General features: G+C 35.6%; 1 pseudogene; it reads right to left on the minus strand.

Annotated features, from left to right (window-relative positions):
- Positions 1-13307: 13307 nt before the first annotated feature.
- LOC141512917 (UBX domain-containing protein 2B-like) lies at positions 13308-14510 on the minus strand (annotated as a pseudogene).
- Positions 14511-14805: the final 295 nt, after the last annotated feature.

Genomic DNA, 14805 nt, shown 5'->3' on the forward strand with positions numbered 1-14805 from the left:
AGTTTTTATCAAAGAGGGAATTTTTATCCCAATGGCCAGACTCTTTGGGTTTATCAAACAGCAGATTACTATAATCATCTCCTGCTTTTACACCTAGTCTATTCCACTGGTCCACCACTCTATTTCTTAGCCAATACCAAACAGTTTTGATGACTGATGCTTTATAATATAAATTTTAGATTGGGTAGTGTTAAGCCACCTTCATTTGAATTTTTTTTCATTAAGCTCCTGGCAATTCTTGACTTTTTATTTCTCCATATGAATTTACTTACATTTTTTTCTAGCTCATTAAAGTAATTTTTTGGAATTTTGATTGGTAGGGCACTAAACAGATAGTTTAGTTTTGGTAGAATTGTCATTTTTATTATATTAGCTCTGCCTATCCATGAGCAGTTGATATTTACCCAGTTATTTAAATCTGATTTAATTTGTGTGAGAAGTGTTTTATAATTGTTTTCAAAAAGATTCTGAGTCTGTCTTGGCAAATATACTCCCAAGTATTTTATACTGTCTCAGGTTACTTTGAATGGAATTTCTCTTTCTAGCTCTTCCTGCTGTTTCTTGCTAGTCATATACAGGAAAGTTGAGGATTTATGGGGGTTTATTTTATAACCTGCAACTTTGCTAAAATTGCTTATTGTTTCCAGTAGTTTTTTAGATGATTCCTTGGGATTCTCTAGGTAGGCCATCATGTCATCTGCGAATAGTGAGAGTTTTGTCTCTTCCCTCCCAATTCTAATTCCTTTAATTTCTTTTTCTTCTCTAATTGCTGATGCTAACATTTATAATACAATATTGAATAGTAGTGGTGATAATGGACACCCTTGTTTAACCCCTGATCTTATTGGGAATGCCTCTAGTCTCTCCCCATTGAGTATATGCTTGTTGATGGTTTCAGATAGATACTGCTAATTATTTTGAGGAACAGTCCATTTATTCCTACACTCTCTAGTGTTTTTAATAGGAATGAATGCTGTATTTTGTCAAAAGCTTTTTCAGCATCTATTGATATGATCATATTTTTTCTGATACGTTTGTTATTGATATAATTGAGTATACTAACAGTTTTCCTAATATTGAACCAACCCTGCATTCCTGGAATAAATCCTACTTGATCATAATGTATTATACTAGTGATGACTTGTAATCATTTTGCTAAGATTTTATTTAGGATTTTTGCATCTATATTCATCAGGGAAATAGGTCTATAATTTTATTTCTCTGTTTTAACTCTTCCTGGTTTAGGTAGCAGTACCATATTGGTTTCATAGAAAGAGTTAGGCAGAGTTCCATCTTTCCCTATTTTTCCAAAGAGTTTATATAGGATTGGAACCAATTGTTCCTTAAATGTTTGGTAGAATTCACTTGTGAATCCATCAGGCCCTGGAGATTTTTTTTTAGGGAGTTCACTAATGGCTTGTTGAATTTCTTTTTCTGAGATAGGGTTGTTCAGGTATTTAATCTCTTCTTCATTTAACCTGGGCAACTTATATTTTTTGTAAATATTCATCCATTTCACTTAGATTATCAAATTTATTGGCATAAATTTGGGCAAAGTAATTTCAAATTATTACTTTAATTTCCTCCTCATTGGTGGTGGGTTCACCTTTTTCATTTATAATACTAGCAATTTGGTTTTCTTCTTTCTTTTTTTTAATCAAATTGACCAGAGGTTTATCAATTTTATTGGTTTTTTTGTAATACCAACTTTTGGTTTTATTTATTAATTCAATAGGTTTTTTGTTTTCAATTTTATTAATTTCTCCGTTGATTTTTAAAATTTCTAATTTGGTATTTAGGGATTTTTGATTTGTCCTTTCTCTAATTTTTTAGTTGCATGTTTAGTTCATTGATTTCCTCTTCCTCCAATTTATTCATATAAGCATTTAGAGCTATAATATATCCCCTGAGATTTGCTTTGAATGAATCCCATAGGTTTTGGTATGTTGTTTCATTATTATCATTATCTAGGATAAAATGGTTAATTCTTTCCATAATTTGTTTTTTGGTCCACTCATTTTTTAAGATGAGGTTATTCAGTTTCCAATTTGCTCTGGGTCTATATCTCCTTGGCCCAGTATTGCATATGACTTTTAGTGCATTGTGATCTGAGAAAGATGTATTCACTATTTCTGCCTTTCTGCAGTTGATCATTAGGTTTTTATGTCCTAGTACATGGTCAATTTTTGTATACCAAGTACTGCAGAGAAAAAAGTATATTCTTTCCTATCCCCATTCAGTTTCCTCCATAAGTCTACCATATCTAATTTTTTTCTAACAATCTATTTACCTCCCTAATTTCTTTCTTGTTTGTTTTATGATTTGATTTATCTAGATCTGATAGCAGGAGGTTGAGGTCTCCTACTAGTAGAGTTTTGCTGTCTATGTCTTCCTGTAATTCTTTCAGCTTCTCCTCTAAGAATTTGGGTGCTGTCCCACTGGGTGCATATATATTCAATTTTGAAATGACTTTATTGTCTACAGTACCTTTTAGGAGGATAAAGTTTCCTTCCTTATCTCTTTTAATGCTATCTATTTTTTCTGCTGCTTTGTCTGAGATAAGGATTGCTACCCCTGCTTTTTTTACTTCAGCTGAAGCAAAATATATTTTGCTCCAACCTTTTACCTTTACTCTATATGTATCTCTCTGCTTCAAATGAGTTTCTTGTAAGCAGCATATTGTAGGATTCTGGTTTTTAATCCACTCTGCTATTTGCTTCCATTTTAAGGGAGACTTCATCCCATTCAAATTCAAGGTTATGATTACTAATTCTTTATTGCCCTCTGTGCTATCTTCCCTCTGTTTGTATTTTTCCCCCTTTCCCCCCCTTTTATCCATATTCCCCAGTATTTTGTTTTTGAATACCACCCCCTTCAGTGTGTTTGCCCTCCTATATCACACCCTCCCCTTTCTTTCCCCTTTCCCTGTTCCCTTCCCTTCCTTATGTTATTTCCCCTTATTTCTTACACTCTCCTTCCCTTTCTCTGTCCCCCCTCCCCTTTTCCCCTTTTACTTCTTGAAAGGTTAAATGTTTTATAAGTTAACTGAGTATGTGTAAGTTGACTTTAAGCCAAGTCTGATGAGAAGAAGATTCAGGTGTTTCTCCTCTACTCCCTTCTTCCCCTGTATTACCATAGGTTTTTTGTACCTCTTAGTATAATGAGATTTGTCCCATTCAATCCCCTCCCTCCTCCTGTCTCTTTCCTGTCCCCCTTTTTAGGGAGGTAGTGTATTTTTTTTAGATCATTCTATCTAAGTCATAGAAAATTCTGAGTGTCTGTCCCTTCTAGTTCAGTATATTCTGTTGAATAGAGCCCAAATTCCTGAGAGTTATTAGAGTCTTTCTCCCCAGTGGAGTTAAAGCCAGTTACATCCCATTAGATATCAGGCTCATGGATAGGTCATGTATGTCCATCATTTCTGGCTAGGTATATTCTCTCTGTTAGAGTTACATTTCTCAGGATTTATGAGAGTCTCTACCCCACCCCCCCATGCTGGGAGATAGCCAGTTTCAACTTGCTGGATTGCATTTTTTTTCCTTTTACTGCCCCCCCCTTTTTTTTACCTTTTCATGTGTCTCTTGAACCTCCTGTTTGATATCCAAATTTTCTGTTTAGCTCTGGTCTTTTCATCAGAAATTTTTGGAATTCTTCCATTTCGTTAAATGTCCATCTTTTTCCCTGGAAGAGAAGGCTCAGCTTTGCAGGAAAGTAGATTCTTGGCTGTATTCCAAGCTCCTGTGCTCTTCGAAATATCTCGTTCCAGGCCCTTCGATCCCTTAAAGTTGATGCAGCCAGGTCCTGCGTGATCCTTACTGTGGCTCCTTGATATTTAAATTGTTTCTTTCTGGCTGCTTGCAGGATTTTCTCTTTTCTCTGATAGTTCTGCAGGTTGGCCACAACATTCATTGGTGTTTTCATTTTAGGATCTTTTTCTGGTGGGGATCGATGTACTCTTTCAATAACTACTTTGCCCTCCGATTCCATGATGTCAGGGCAGTTTTCCATCACTAGATACTGTAATATCAAGTCCAGGCTTTTTTTCTCTTCAATGTTTTCAGGAAGTCGTATAATTTTCAGGTTGCCTCTCCTCGATCTATTCTCGAGGTCAGTGGTTTTGTTGATGAGGTATTTCACATTTGCTTCTATTTTTTCTAGTTATTGATTTTGTTTAACTGACTCTTGCTGTCTCTTGGAGTCATTAGTTTCCGTAGACTCCATTATTTTTTGGAGGGAGGAGTTTTCCTCATTAACCTTTTCCAATTGGTAAATTCTACTTTTGAAAGAGCTTTCCATTTGACCAATTGAGGTTTTGAGAGAATTAATTTCTTTTTGCATTTGCTCATTTGAGTATCTGAGAGAATCATTCTCATTTTGTAATTGTCCAATTGATGATCTAAGAGATTTATTCTCCTTTTGTGTTTGTCCAATTGTACTTTCTAAGGTTTTGTTTTCTTGTTGCAAGGTATTAATTGTCCCCCCCAAATTTTCCAGTTGATTTTTAAACTCCTTCCTTATTTCTTCAAGGAAGTCTTTTTGTACTGGAGACCAGATTATATTCTCCTCAAATGTTCCAGGTCTCTCTGGGTTGGGGTCTTTCCCTTCCAGGAATTTTTCTATAGATCCACCTTTCTGCTGACCCTTCTTCATTATGCTAAGACCTTGAGTTGGGTGGGGCTGGTTCACCTGGGCTTGGGATCTCTAAAGGCTTTACTGGGTGCAGTTTCTCTGGCTGGCCAGTAGGAGGTGCTGGTTGCCCTCTCTGGGGTGTCTGTGACCTTGGTTGCAGGCCTTCTCCCTTTGCTTGAGGGAGGGAATTGAAGCTATTGAATTCTTTTGCCTTCAATCAGTGGTGGGCTTTACCCTGGCCTGAGGTGATTTCTCAGCTGGGCTGGTTCTTTTGCTCACACACCTGGGCCTGAGGCAGAAATAATTTGCATTTGTTTGGGAGGAGGCCTCAGTGCAATGGAGGCATGGGCTCAGAGTTTCTCAGACCTGAGGAGCCCAGGGATGGTGTCTATAGCTGTCCTGCACCAGACCTCTCCCCACAGCCCCTTCCCCAAGCTCCAGGGGGACAGAACCAACACCAGTGCCTCTGCTTCCCCGTGGACCCAAGCCCCCTTCTTCCAACCCCACCGCTGATCCAGCAGGTCCGGCTCTCGAGCCCTCAGACTCCCAGTTCTGATTCAGCTGTTTGTCTGGCTGATCTTCCCTGGGAGCTCAGACTCACCTGCCGGTACTCAGCCAAGGCTGCTGTGGGAGACAAATCCTGAGGTAGATTTTCCTCTCCTGGCTTTTCTTTCTGGGTTTCCTGGTTCGGATTTCTTTTAAGAGGTTTGTTTCTTGTGATAGATGGGGAAGAGATCAGGAGACTTTAGAACTGTGCCTGTCTTCTCTCCGCCATCTTGGCCGGAAGTCTATTTATGTTTATTGTTTCCATCTTAAAGTCCAAAATATTTTCTCTGGAAGAATAAAACCCTAATCCACCAAATTGGAAATTGTTGTAATGTTACCAGACCATTTTGCATATTGGTTATTTTGATCTGATTTTCTATAGCACTTTCTGAAACATTTATAAATTCAATTCATCTCAAATCACAGAAATGCTGTGGTGCATTTTGTTCCCCTCTTTATTCTTTTGTTATTAATGCCTAATAGATCTAGATTGTAACTTCATTCTACTGATGTATGCCACTACTTACCATGTTGCTATCTGTCTGAAAATTCTTGAAGCTTAAGGCATCAAGACTAAAAACAGATTCTTGATTACTAAATATGAATTTACTGTTTATTACATTGCAGATACCATATGCTAGTTGATACAAAAACATAAGAACTAAGGATACAAAGTCAAAAGTGAAACATTACCTTCCCTCAAGGAGGTTATAACCTATTAGAGTAGACATGCGTTAGGAAGAGGCAAATGTAAATTATCAGTCCCCTCCATAAATGTAAAAAGACAATTTTGCTCAGGAAAAGTGCTGTCAGATAGTATTATTGGATATGCCTTATTGAAAATGGCACTTGAACTTAATCCTGAAGAAATTATGGAATTCTTATGAAACAGAGATCATGATGGATTATCAAGTCATAAAGGACTACAAGTGCTAAGGAATGGAGATATATATAAAATGAGCTATTGTACTTAAGGGGAAGTAAAAGAGACTAGTTTGGAGGACCACAAAGTACATGAAGGGGAACAATAATGTAATCTTGCTGGAAAAGTAAATTAGCTTTCTACTGTGAAAAGTTTTGAAAGCCAGATAGATGAGTTTATATTTAATCTCCTAAATGATAGAGAGCCACAAGATTTCATTGATTATGGCCTAGCCAGGCTAATATTTTACAAAAGTTACCTTTTAAGTTATGGGATGAGTAAATTGGAATGGTGAAATATAGGAGGCAGAGAGACTAATTTGGGATTTATTGTAATTAGAAACAAAATGATGAAAATCTGAACTAGATCAGAGGCTTATAAATGTTTGCTAATTCTACAAGGTAAGAATTTGGGGAAATGTTTGTGTATTTGGTAAAATAATAAAGACCTTAAATTGCATTTATTTGCTTTTTCATTGCACCAAAGAATCTATGATTTCCTTTTTAGGAAAACTTTACATCAGTTTAGATCACTACTGAGCTATAAAATCAGCAGGTACATCTTAAGGCATTGTCTCATTCTATATGAATTAGAAATGACCTCAATATCAATGGTCTAACTAAAAATATTAATGAGTTTTTTCTGACATGTTCTAAAACCACAAAATATCACGACTTACTATAGCGATAGTCAACCATTTGGAAGACTGACTAGTGTTTAACTTCTGGCTCTGAATTAAATTGATTACACGAGTCTCAGCAAGTCATTCAACCTCTCCTATCAGGAAAACCTATATGATTATAGAAAGCAGAGCATATGTACAATCAGCATTAAATGCTTAATTGGAATCCCTAAATTACAAGTCTCACCCAAGGGAATCACACTCCTTGTTGTCTCCTAACATACTGTCTATGTGACTGGATAAAAATCACCCTACCCCAAGCTACACTCAAAGATTTGAAAGTGAAGCACAGTTGCTGATCTGCATTGTTAAGATGTCATTGATTCACTGAAAACTATACCATGACAGTACAGGTCGACTGCATCTGCTTTTTCCCCTCCCCTCCAAATGACTTGTAAATTGACTATGAAACATATCCAATATAGAACTTCCAAAATCATTCTGAAGAGGGGCCATACCATTAAATGGTTTGATATATCTTTCTCCAGTTCAGATTAGAGATGAAGTTATTGAGTCAAATAGGGTTAAATGACTTGCCTATGGTAACCCAGTTAGTGTTTGAGACCAGATTTGGACTCAGGTCTTCCTGATTCAAGGACTGTGCTACCTAACTGTTTTTTTAGTCCTAATTATTAAGTAGAATTCTCATATTGGATTCTTTCCTCTTCCTGACTGTCTTCTTTATTCCATACTAGCACTGTACCTTGCATATCAGTGCCTTGTATATCAGATGTGTTTAACTAATAATACTTATTGGTTAACTGATTCACTCACTACATAAGCCTTTAACAAAGCTGAGGGTGAGATAGTGTAGTGGACTGAGGTGATTGGACATGTGAAAGTAGAGGAGGGAATCATTTACACAAATCATTATCATGCAAGTTAGGCTTTGAATAAATGCATCTCGGGGTTCTTACCTTGAGAAACTAAGGGAGAGGGGGCAGGTCTCAAATTTTTACTTCTTATATTATTTCAATCTCCTACCTTTTTTATTGTTTTATTTACCCAATTAATTTTTCCTCCTATCCTCAGAAGAACTTAGAAAATGTGGACCACTTCCAGTTATTAGTAATGGAGACATCACCTCCTTCCTGTTAACTGAATATGCTCCAGAATCAACAGTAGAATACAAATGTCAACGATTTTTATGTGCTAGCAGATTCTCTGTTTGTGACATGAAAAAATGGAGAATGGACAAGGGAACCAACATGCTTAGGTATGTGCAAAATAGGCTTAATGCATGACAAAATTATTACATAAAGGATACAATCACTTGGTATCTGTAATTAAAAAGTTAAGAGTTAATATTATAGGTGAGTAAATCTCAGGATGTTCATTTTAAAGATTTATTTTGTTGTTCTGAAAAGACAGACTTTGGAACAGTTACTTCCTAAGGAAGTAAATGACTACTTCTCAAAGCTATTATATTGAAAATTATTGCATAAAATATTTTGACTGAGAATAGATATTCTCTGAATTTCAATACATGTGAGAATCTACTACCTCCAAAATCCCCAGTTCCTTTGATATTTTGGATACAGGATAGACATCATTTTTAGAGGGTTTTTTCAATAATCAGAAGGGTCTAAGAGTGTCATCATTATTTCTTTATTTTTGATATTTTATTTTTCCATTTACATGTTATGAAAGGTTTTCAACATTCATCCATATGCATATGTATATTTTTAAGTTACATGATTTCCTTCTACCATCCCTTGTCACCTCCCTTTACTCAGCAATGCCCAGTCAGGTAAATATTGTACATACACATTTATGTTTAACATGTTTACAGAATAGTCATTTTTGTTATGGATTTGTTATGATTAAAGGAAAAGAAAGAGATCCATAAGATAGGAAAGAAATCCATAAGATAAATTTTTAATAAATGAATGTACTGTTCATTCTGATATTGTGGGATTGGTTTTTGTTTTCTTTTCTTTTTTCTTCCTCTGGATGGGTATAAAAAATCTCCTGGGTTGTCCTAGATCTCTGAACTGTTGAAAGGAGCTGAAACCATCAAGTTTGATCAAATAACTATATTGTTGTTAATGTGTACAATGTTCTCTTGGTTCTACTCCCCTCTCTCAGCAACAGATCCTGGATTTTATTCCATGCTTCTTTAAAGTCTGAGCATTCATGGTTTCTTATAGAACAATAATATTCCATAACATTCAAATACCATATCTTTTTCAGCCTTTCCCCAATTGATGGAAATCCAATCAATTTCCAATTCTTTGCCTTTACAAAAAAGAGCTGCTATGAATATTTTGGAATATGTGGGACTTTTCCCATTTTTATGATTTCTTCTGTACATAGACAATATTGGGATTGCTGGGTGAAAGAATATGAACAGTTTTATTACTCTTTGGCATATTGCTCTCCAGAATGGTTGGATCAATTCGCAACTCTACCAAAAATGAAGTAATGTCCCATTGTTCTCACAACCTCTCCAACACTGATCATTTTCCTTTTTTTGTCTGTTTAGTAAATCTGATAGATGTGAGCTTGAATCTCTTTGTTGTTTTAATTTACATTTCTAATCAGTAATAACTTGGAGCATTTTTTCATATGATTTCATATACAGCTTTAATTTCTTCATTTGAAAAGTATCTGTTCATATCCTTTGACTATTTATTAATTGAGGAATAACTTTTAAACTTATAAATTTGATTCAATTCTGTATATATTTTAGAAATGAAACCTTTATCTGAACCCTAGCTGTGAAAATTGATTCCCAGTTTCCTGTTTTCCTTCTAATTTTTGCAGCATTGGTTTTTATTAATGCATAAAGTTTCAAATATAGTCAAAATCATCCATTTCACAATTTATAATGTACTCTATTTCTTGTTTGGTCATAAATTTATCCCCTTTCCATAGATCTGACAGAGTATTTCTTGGCCTATAAATTGGCCGATGGTGTTGCACTTTATGCCTAATCTTGTACCCATTTTGATCTTATTTTTGTGTAGTGTGTGAGATATGAATCTTTGTTTAATTTTTGCCATTCTATTTTCCAGATTTTCCCATAATTTTGTTGAATAGTGAGTTCTTATCCCAGAAAATGTCTTTGGGTTTGTCAAACAGTAGATTACTGTAGTCATTTCGTACTGTTTCTTTTGAATTTACCCTAATCCACAGATCCATAACTCTATTTCTTAACCAGAACCAGGGTGTTTTGATGACTGACACTTTATAGTATAGATCTGGTAGAGCTAGGCCACCTTCCTTTATATGTTTTCATCAGCCTTGATATTCTTGAACTTTTGTCGCTCAAGGTGAATTTTATTATCATTTTTTTCTATCTTGGTAAAATAGTTATTTGGCAGTTTGATTGTCATGTCACAAGATGGACATCGTTAAGAATGAAATGTTGATGCATTCATTATAAAAGGAACTAAATCAAATTATAGGGGATGGAAGAAGTCTATTCAAGATACTCATCACAGACATTTTGTCACAGGATATAGAATATGATTTGTGTTTCCCATAGAAATTTTCATCAAGACCTTATATAACTTTTTAAAAAAAACATGAAATTGCCATGCATCTTTAATTTTAGATGAGCTATTCTGTTCCGTGTGACATTTTTCTATTTTTATCCAATACTAAATTACTTGAGGAAATAATTTATTTACTGTATAATGATATCTGATAATACTATTCTTTTATTTTTTTCATGATCACAATTGATATATTTCTTCACTTGTTCTTATAAAGAATATTTTTGTCATTTTGTCTAATCATTTGAAATATTCCCTTCATGTTTTTATTGATATTTTATTAATTTTGATATCAATATCTGGCAATTTTTCTATCCTTAATTTACTTTTGATAATTATTTACATGCATTATTAGGATATATTTCTTATTGAAAATTATGAAAATATATTTTATGTGTCTCTTGGAAATTTGGTGCAAAGTACATAAAACATTTTGATGAATGAATCAATATTATTTCTCTTTTACCCACTTTTTTCTTTTTTCATTAGTGATCTATAAATTGCTATTTATTTGGTAATCCTTTTCTTTTTTTCTGGTTATTATTGAACAGCAATTTTTCTTTTCAGTCATTTCAGTTTTCTAAATATATTCTCCTATCTTCTGCAACCTTTTTCTTCTTTGCTCTTACTGATTCCTTAATTTTTTCTTTGAGTTATTACCAAAGGTGGTATTTCCCCCATGAGATTAAGACTCTAATATTTGAACTAAGAGGACAGCATTCTCACAACCTAATCACCATTGGTATCCACCAGATTTGGTGTATAGCATTGCATTTACTCACCTGGATCAGAATATTCACAAATGTCAAGACTCTTTTATGAGAATGATGGAGAAAATCCAGAAGCTGCTAAATGTAATACAAGAACTCCACAGGGGGGGTTACCAACAGCATAGTTTATTTACTTCTAAGAAGTAAAGGCAGCATTTAATTTCATCAAATATAAATTAAACTTAGATGCATTCCATAATCCTTGGATCAATAACACAACAGTTGAAATTCAATTTTATGCAGATAGTAACAATCTAAAGTATTTTCGTGACTCCTTGAAGGCTATAAATGGGCCAGGGCATTTGGTGCACCTTGACTACTCAATGCTGATTGAGCTGCATTGATTAGTGATAGAGACAGGATCCTAGATGGATGCGCTTAGCTAAGAACACTTCCATAGTGTTCTTTTTTTTTATCAAGTACAAACTTCTTTATTTATTAGCATAATTGAAAAAGAACATTGTTTATATAATCATGCAAAACAAATACAATCTACTTTTTGAGGTAAAAATTTAAAATAAATTATATTACCTTAGTAAGTAAAAGGTCTTTCAGGGAAACAGCATTCAAAAAATTAAAATACTATGAAATGCATGTTAAAGTAATATCTTTTTTGAGGCTTTACTTTTCTCTTTTTATGAGTCCAAACATTTGGGAAAACATAAGCACAAACATGACAGCCAATTTTATACATGTAATTATGGCCACTCTCATCAAATGCAGAAGGAAACCCACAAAACTGAAATTTCAAATAACATAATAGGTTTGGGTTAAATTTCTTCACAAATTTTCATTTTCTTATCACCAAATGGTTGTTTCAAACTGCTGGCAAGAGGCTCTGCCTCTTCTTGTCTGAGTATAATATTCTCTCAAATGGAAAGGTTAGCAGTCTCATTATTAAAATTGCTAGCAGAGCTAGGTTCAGTCTATGTTCAAGGGGAGAGAAACAATGAACTGTTTTTATATTAGCTTTGTAAAGCTCAGTTGTTGCAGGTACTATAAATTCAGTAAAATGGCAGTGACAAAGCACAAACAGACATTCTTAAGTGCCTTTGTAATTGAAAGTGCTGGGGAACAGTTAAATAAGCAAAAACGATGACTTGGAAAAAAACAAAAAAAAATTATCCTAACACTTTCAATGTTGTGTCTTTCATGCTGTCACTTGTCCCTCCTGTATCATGGTTCTAGTAACTATTTCAAATATCTATGTGGACAATTTTTTCAGGCTAGACATGCCTGCAGAGGACCACCATAACAGTACATTTTAAAGAGGCTCTAGAGTTACCTCTTTCTCTGGCTACCCTGCTGGGGGTGGGGTGAGATGGGCCAGGAAATAGTGTATCCTTGATCTGAACATGAATCTAGGGAACAGCATAGTGTTCTACTAGTTGATAGCATTTGTGTACATCACTACCTCTAATACTGTTGACATTTATGCATTTTTGGTGTTTGGGATAATAGTAGAATTAGAATGGAGAAAAATTATACATATATATATATATGCTTGAAGGTCAAACTAGATTATTTGAAACCACCAATATACCCAATGCAATTGATGGAAATGACTATGTAAAAATTTAATGCATTGAAAAATGACTTTTTGTATCAACCTGCTTCTAAATCGAATATAATCCTATTTTAAAATAAATTATAATAAATTTTTAGATAATCTGATCAAGAAATTTAAATGCCTTATTTATCAACATAGCATCAGAATACTTTAGTGTAAATACTTTAGTGTAAATCTTACCAAATATAAGGTATATATATATTCAAAAACATGGTTTTATTTTGCAAGGTTATGCACATTTAAAAAAAAACTGTCATGTCACTGTGGAAGTAACTCATTTTTATCCAGGAATATGGAACTTAAAAATATAAGGAGCTCAATTATAAAAATGTTTAAAAATCCGAATGAACAATTACTGTATTGGACCAAATATTGGCTACTCCTGGATACTAGCTGTATCCCTCCATTTTTTTCCTTTCAAAGAGATCTATAGTTGAATATGGGGGGGGGGATGTTTACCAGCTATATTCAGATTTTATACAAGCCATATTTGGAGGAAAAGTCTGGCCTACATTTGGACCAACACAGAATAGAAAAAGTCCATTCATAAAATGGACTGGAACTGGAAGACAGAATAATAAAACCAAGATTGATCTGGGAAAACAATAGTTGTGGTGATTCCTATTTTTTTCTGCTGAAATATTTTTTTTTTAAATATGGCACATTATTTATCCTGCATGCTACTGTAGAGACAGGAGCAGGATTACTTAAGTTGTTGAAGAATCACAGTGTTAAGTATATCTGCTTCCTGAAGTGTCAGGCTTTCATCAGTTAGCTCTTTGTTTGGAAATCAAGAACAAAGCTAAGAGTTGCAAATTCAGGGCGGGACTGTAAGATAAATTCTCAGACATCCATGATCCTATGTGTGTGGTTGAATTTTTGTATCAAGCGGTTTCCATCTGCTAGCCTGATATGATTTTTGTTGTTGGCACTGAATCATCAACAAGAACAACTGCATTTATTATTGACTTTTCCTCCTCTTCAGGGGAAGAAGGTGTACTCACTATTTCAGGTGTAAGGCTTCCAAGTTTTTGCCCTTCTCCACTAAAAGCCTTGAATCGCAATCTAGGTTTTATGTATTCTTGTTCCTGGTGATCTTCCATATCCAAATTCACCTGTCCACCATGAACCATTCGCTGAAGCTCCAGAGGTATCTCACCTCTTTTAACAGATTCCAGAAACTGGGCATTTGTTGGATCAGTATAAGATCTTAATTCTCCATCATCTAAACTGAAGCCATTGCTCCAAAGTTTGAGCAAAATTTGAACATCTTGTAGCTGATTTTCTCCATAGATATATTCTGATCTCTTTCGAGAGGAGTCACCCAATCGATATCCACCACCCAAAAATGATTTAGATTTGTTGCCATCACCTGAAGCTCTTGAGGTTTCATTCAGAGGAACTGCTCCATGTTCCTTTGCCTCTTTGAAAAGTTCACTCACAATTTTTCCAGTTGTTTTCGAAGGTCCTGATATATGTAGCCCACTGTACTCACGTTCACTTGAGTGTAACCTTTGAGGTGGTGTTCTTGGGCTTTTAAAAACTAGATTTTGGTTTATCAGATTGAAATGATGATCTGCACTTAACTTCATCTTCATATAGTTCTGCAAAGGCCAACTCAGTCCCAGGGCTGGGAGGAAGGGGACGGTGAGGCGGGGACTGGAGGAGGAGGGGGGCGCAGGCCCGGCCCTCATTTCTAACCCTAACCCTAACTCTAACCCTAACCCTACCTGCAGGTCACGGGCGGTGGGGGGCCTGGGCCCAGTCCGCGACCCCAAGGGCCTCTTCTCCTGGCGATGCCCCCCGGGGTTGGCAGGGCCGAGGCTGGGCCGGCCGTGGCCTCCTCCTCCTCCTGCTTCTCGCCCCGGCGTGCCGCCCCGCCCTCCACCATCTTCGGCTGAGCCGGCTGTGGCTGCCGCGGCCCGCCACGTCCTCCTCCAGGCTCGGGGACTTCTGGGGAGCCCATAGTGTTCTTAACAGAACATTATCAATCAGTGCTGACCATTTACTTTAAGTTGAAGTCAAATTGGTTTCTAGCTGAAGTTCTAACTGAAGGAGAGGTTTTGAATGCATTAGGATCCTTTCATGTGGCAAATCATCTGGTGGAGATTCTATTTCAGCTGAGATTTAAATGGTGGGGAATGGGGGGTCCATTGCTCATACAAAAACTGACTGATATTTTCCAA

This window comes from Macrotis lagotis, chromosome 2, assembly GCF_037893015.1.
Source record: "Macrotis lagotis isolate mMagLag1 chromosome 2, bilby.v1.9.chrom.fasta, whole genome shotgun sequence".
Classification (NCBI taxonomy): domain Eukaryota; kingdom Metazoa; phylum Chordata; class Mammalia; order Peramelemorphia; family Peramelidae; genus Macrotis; species Macrotis lagotis.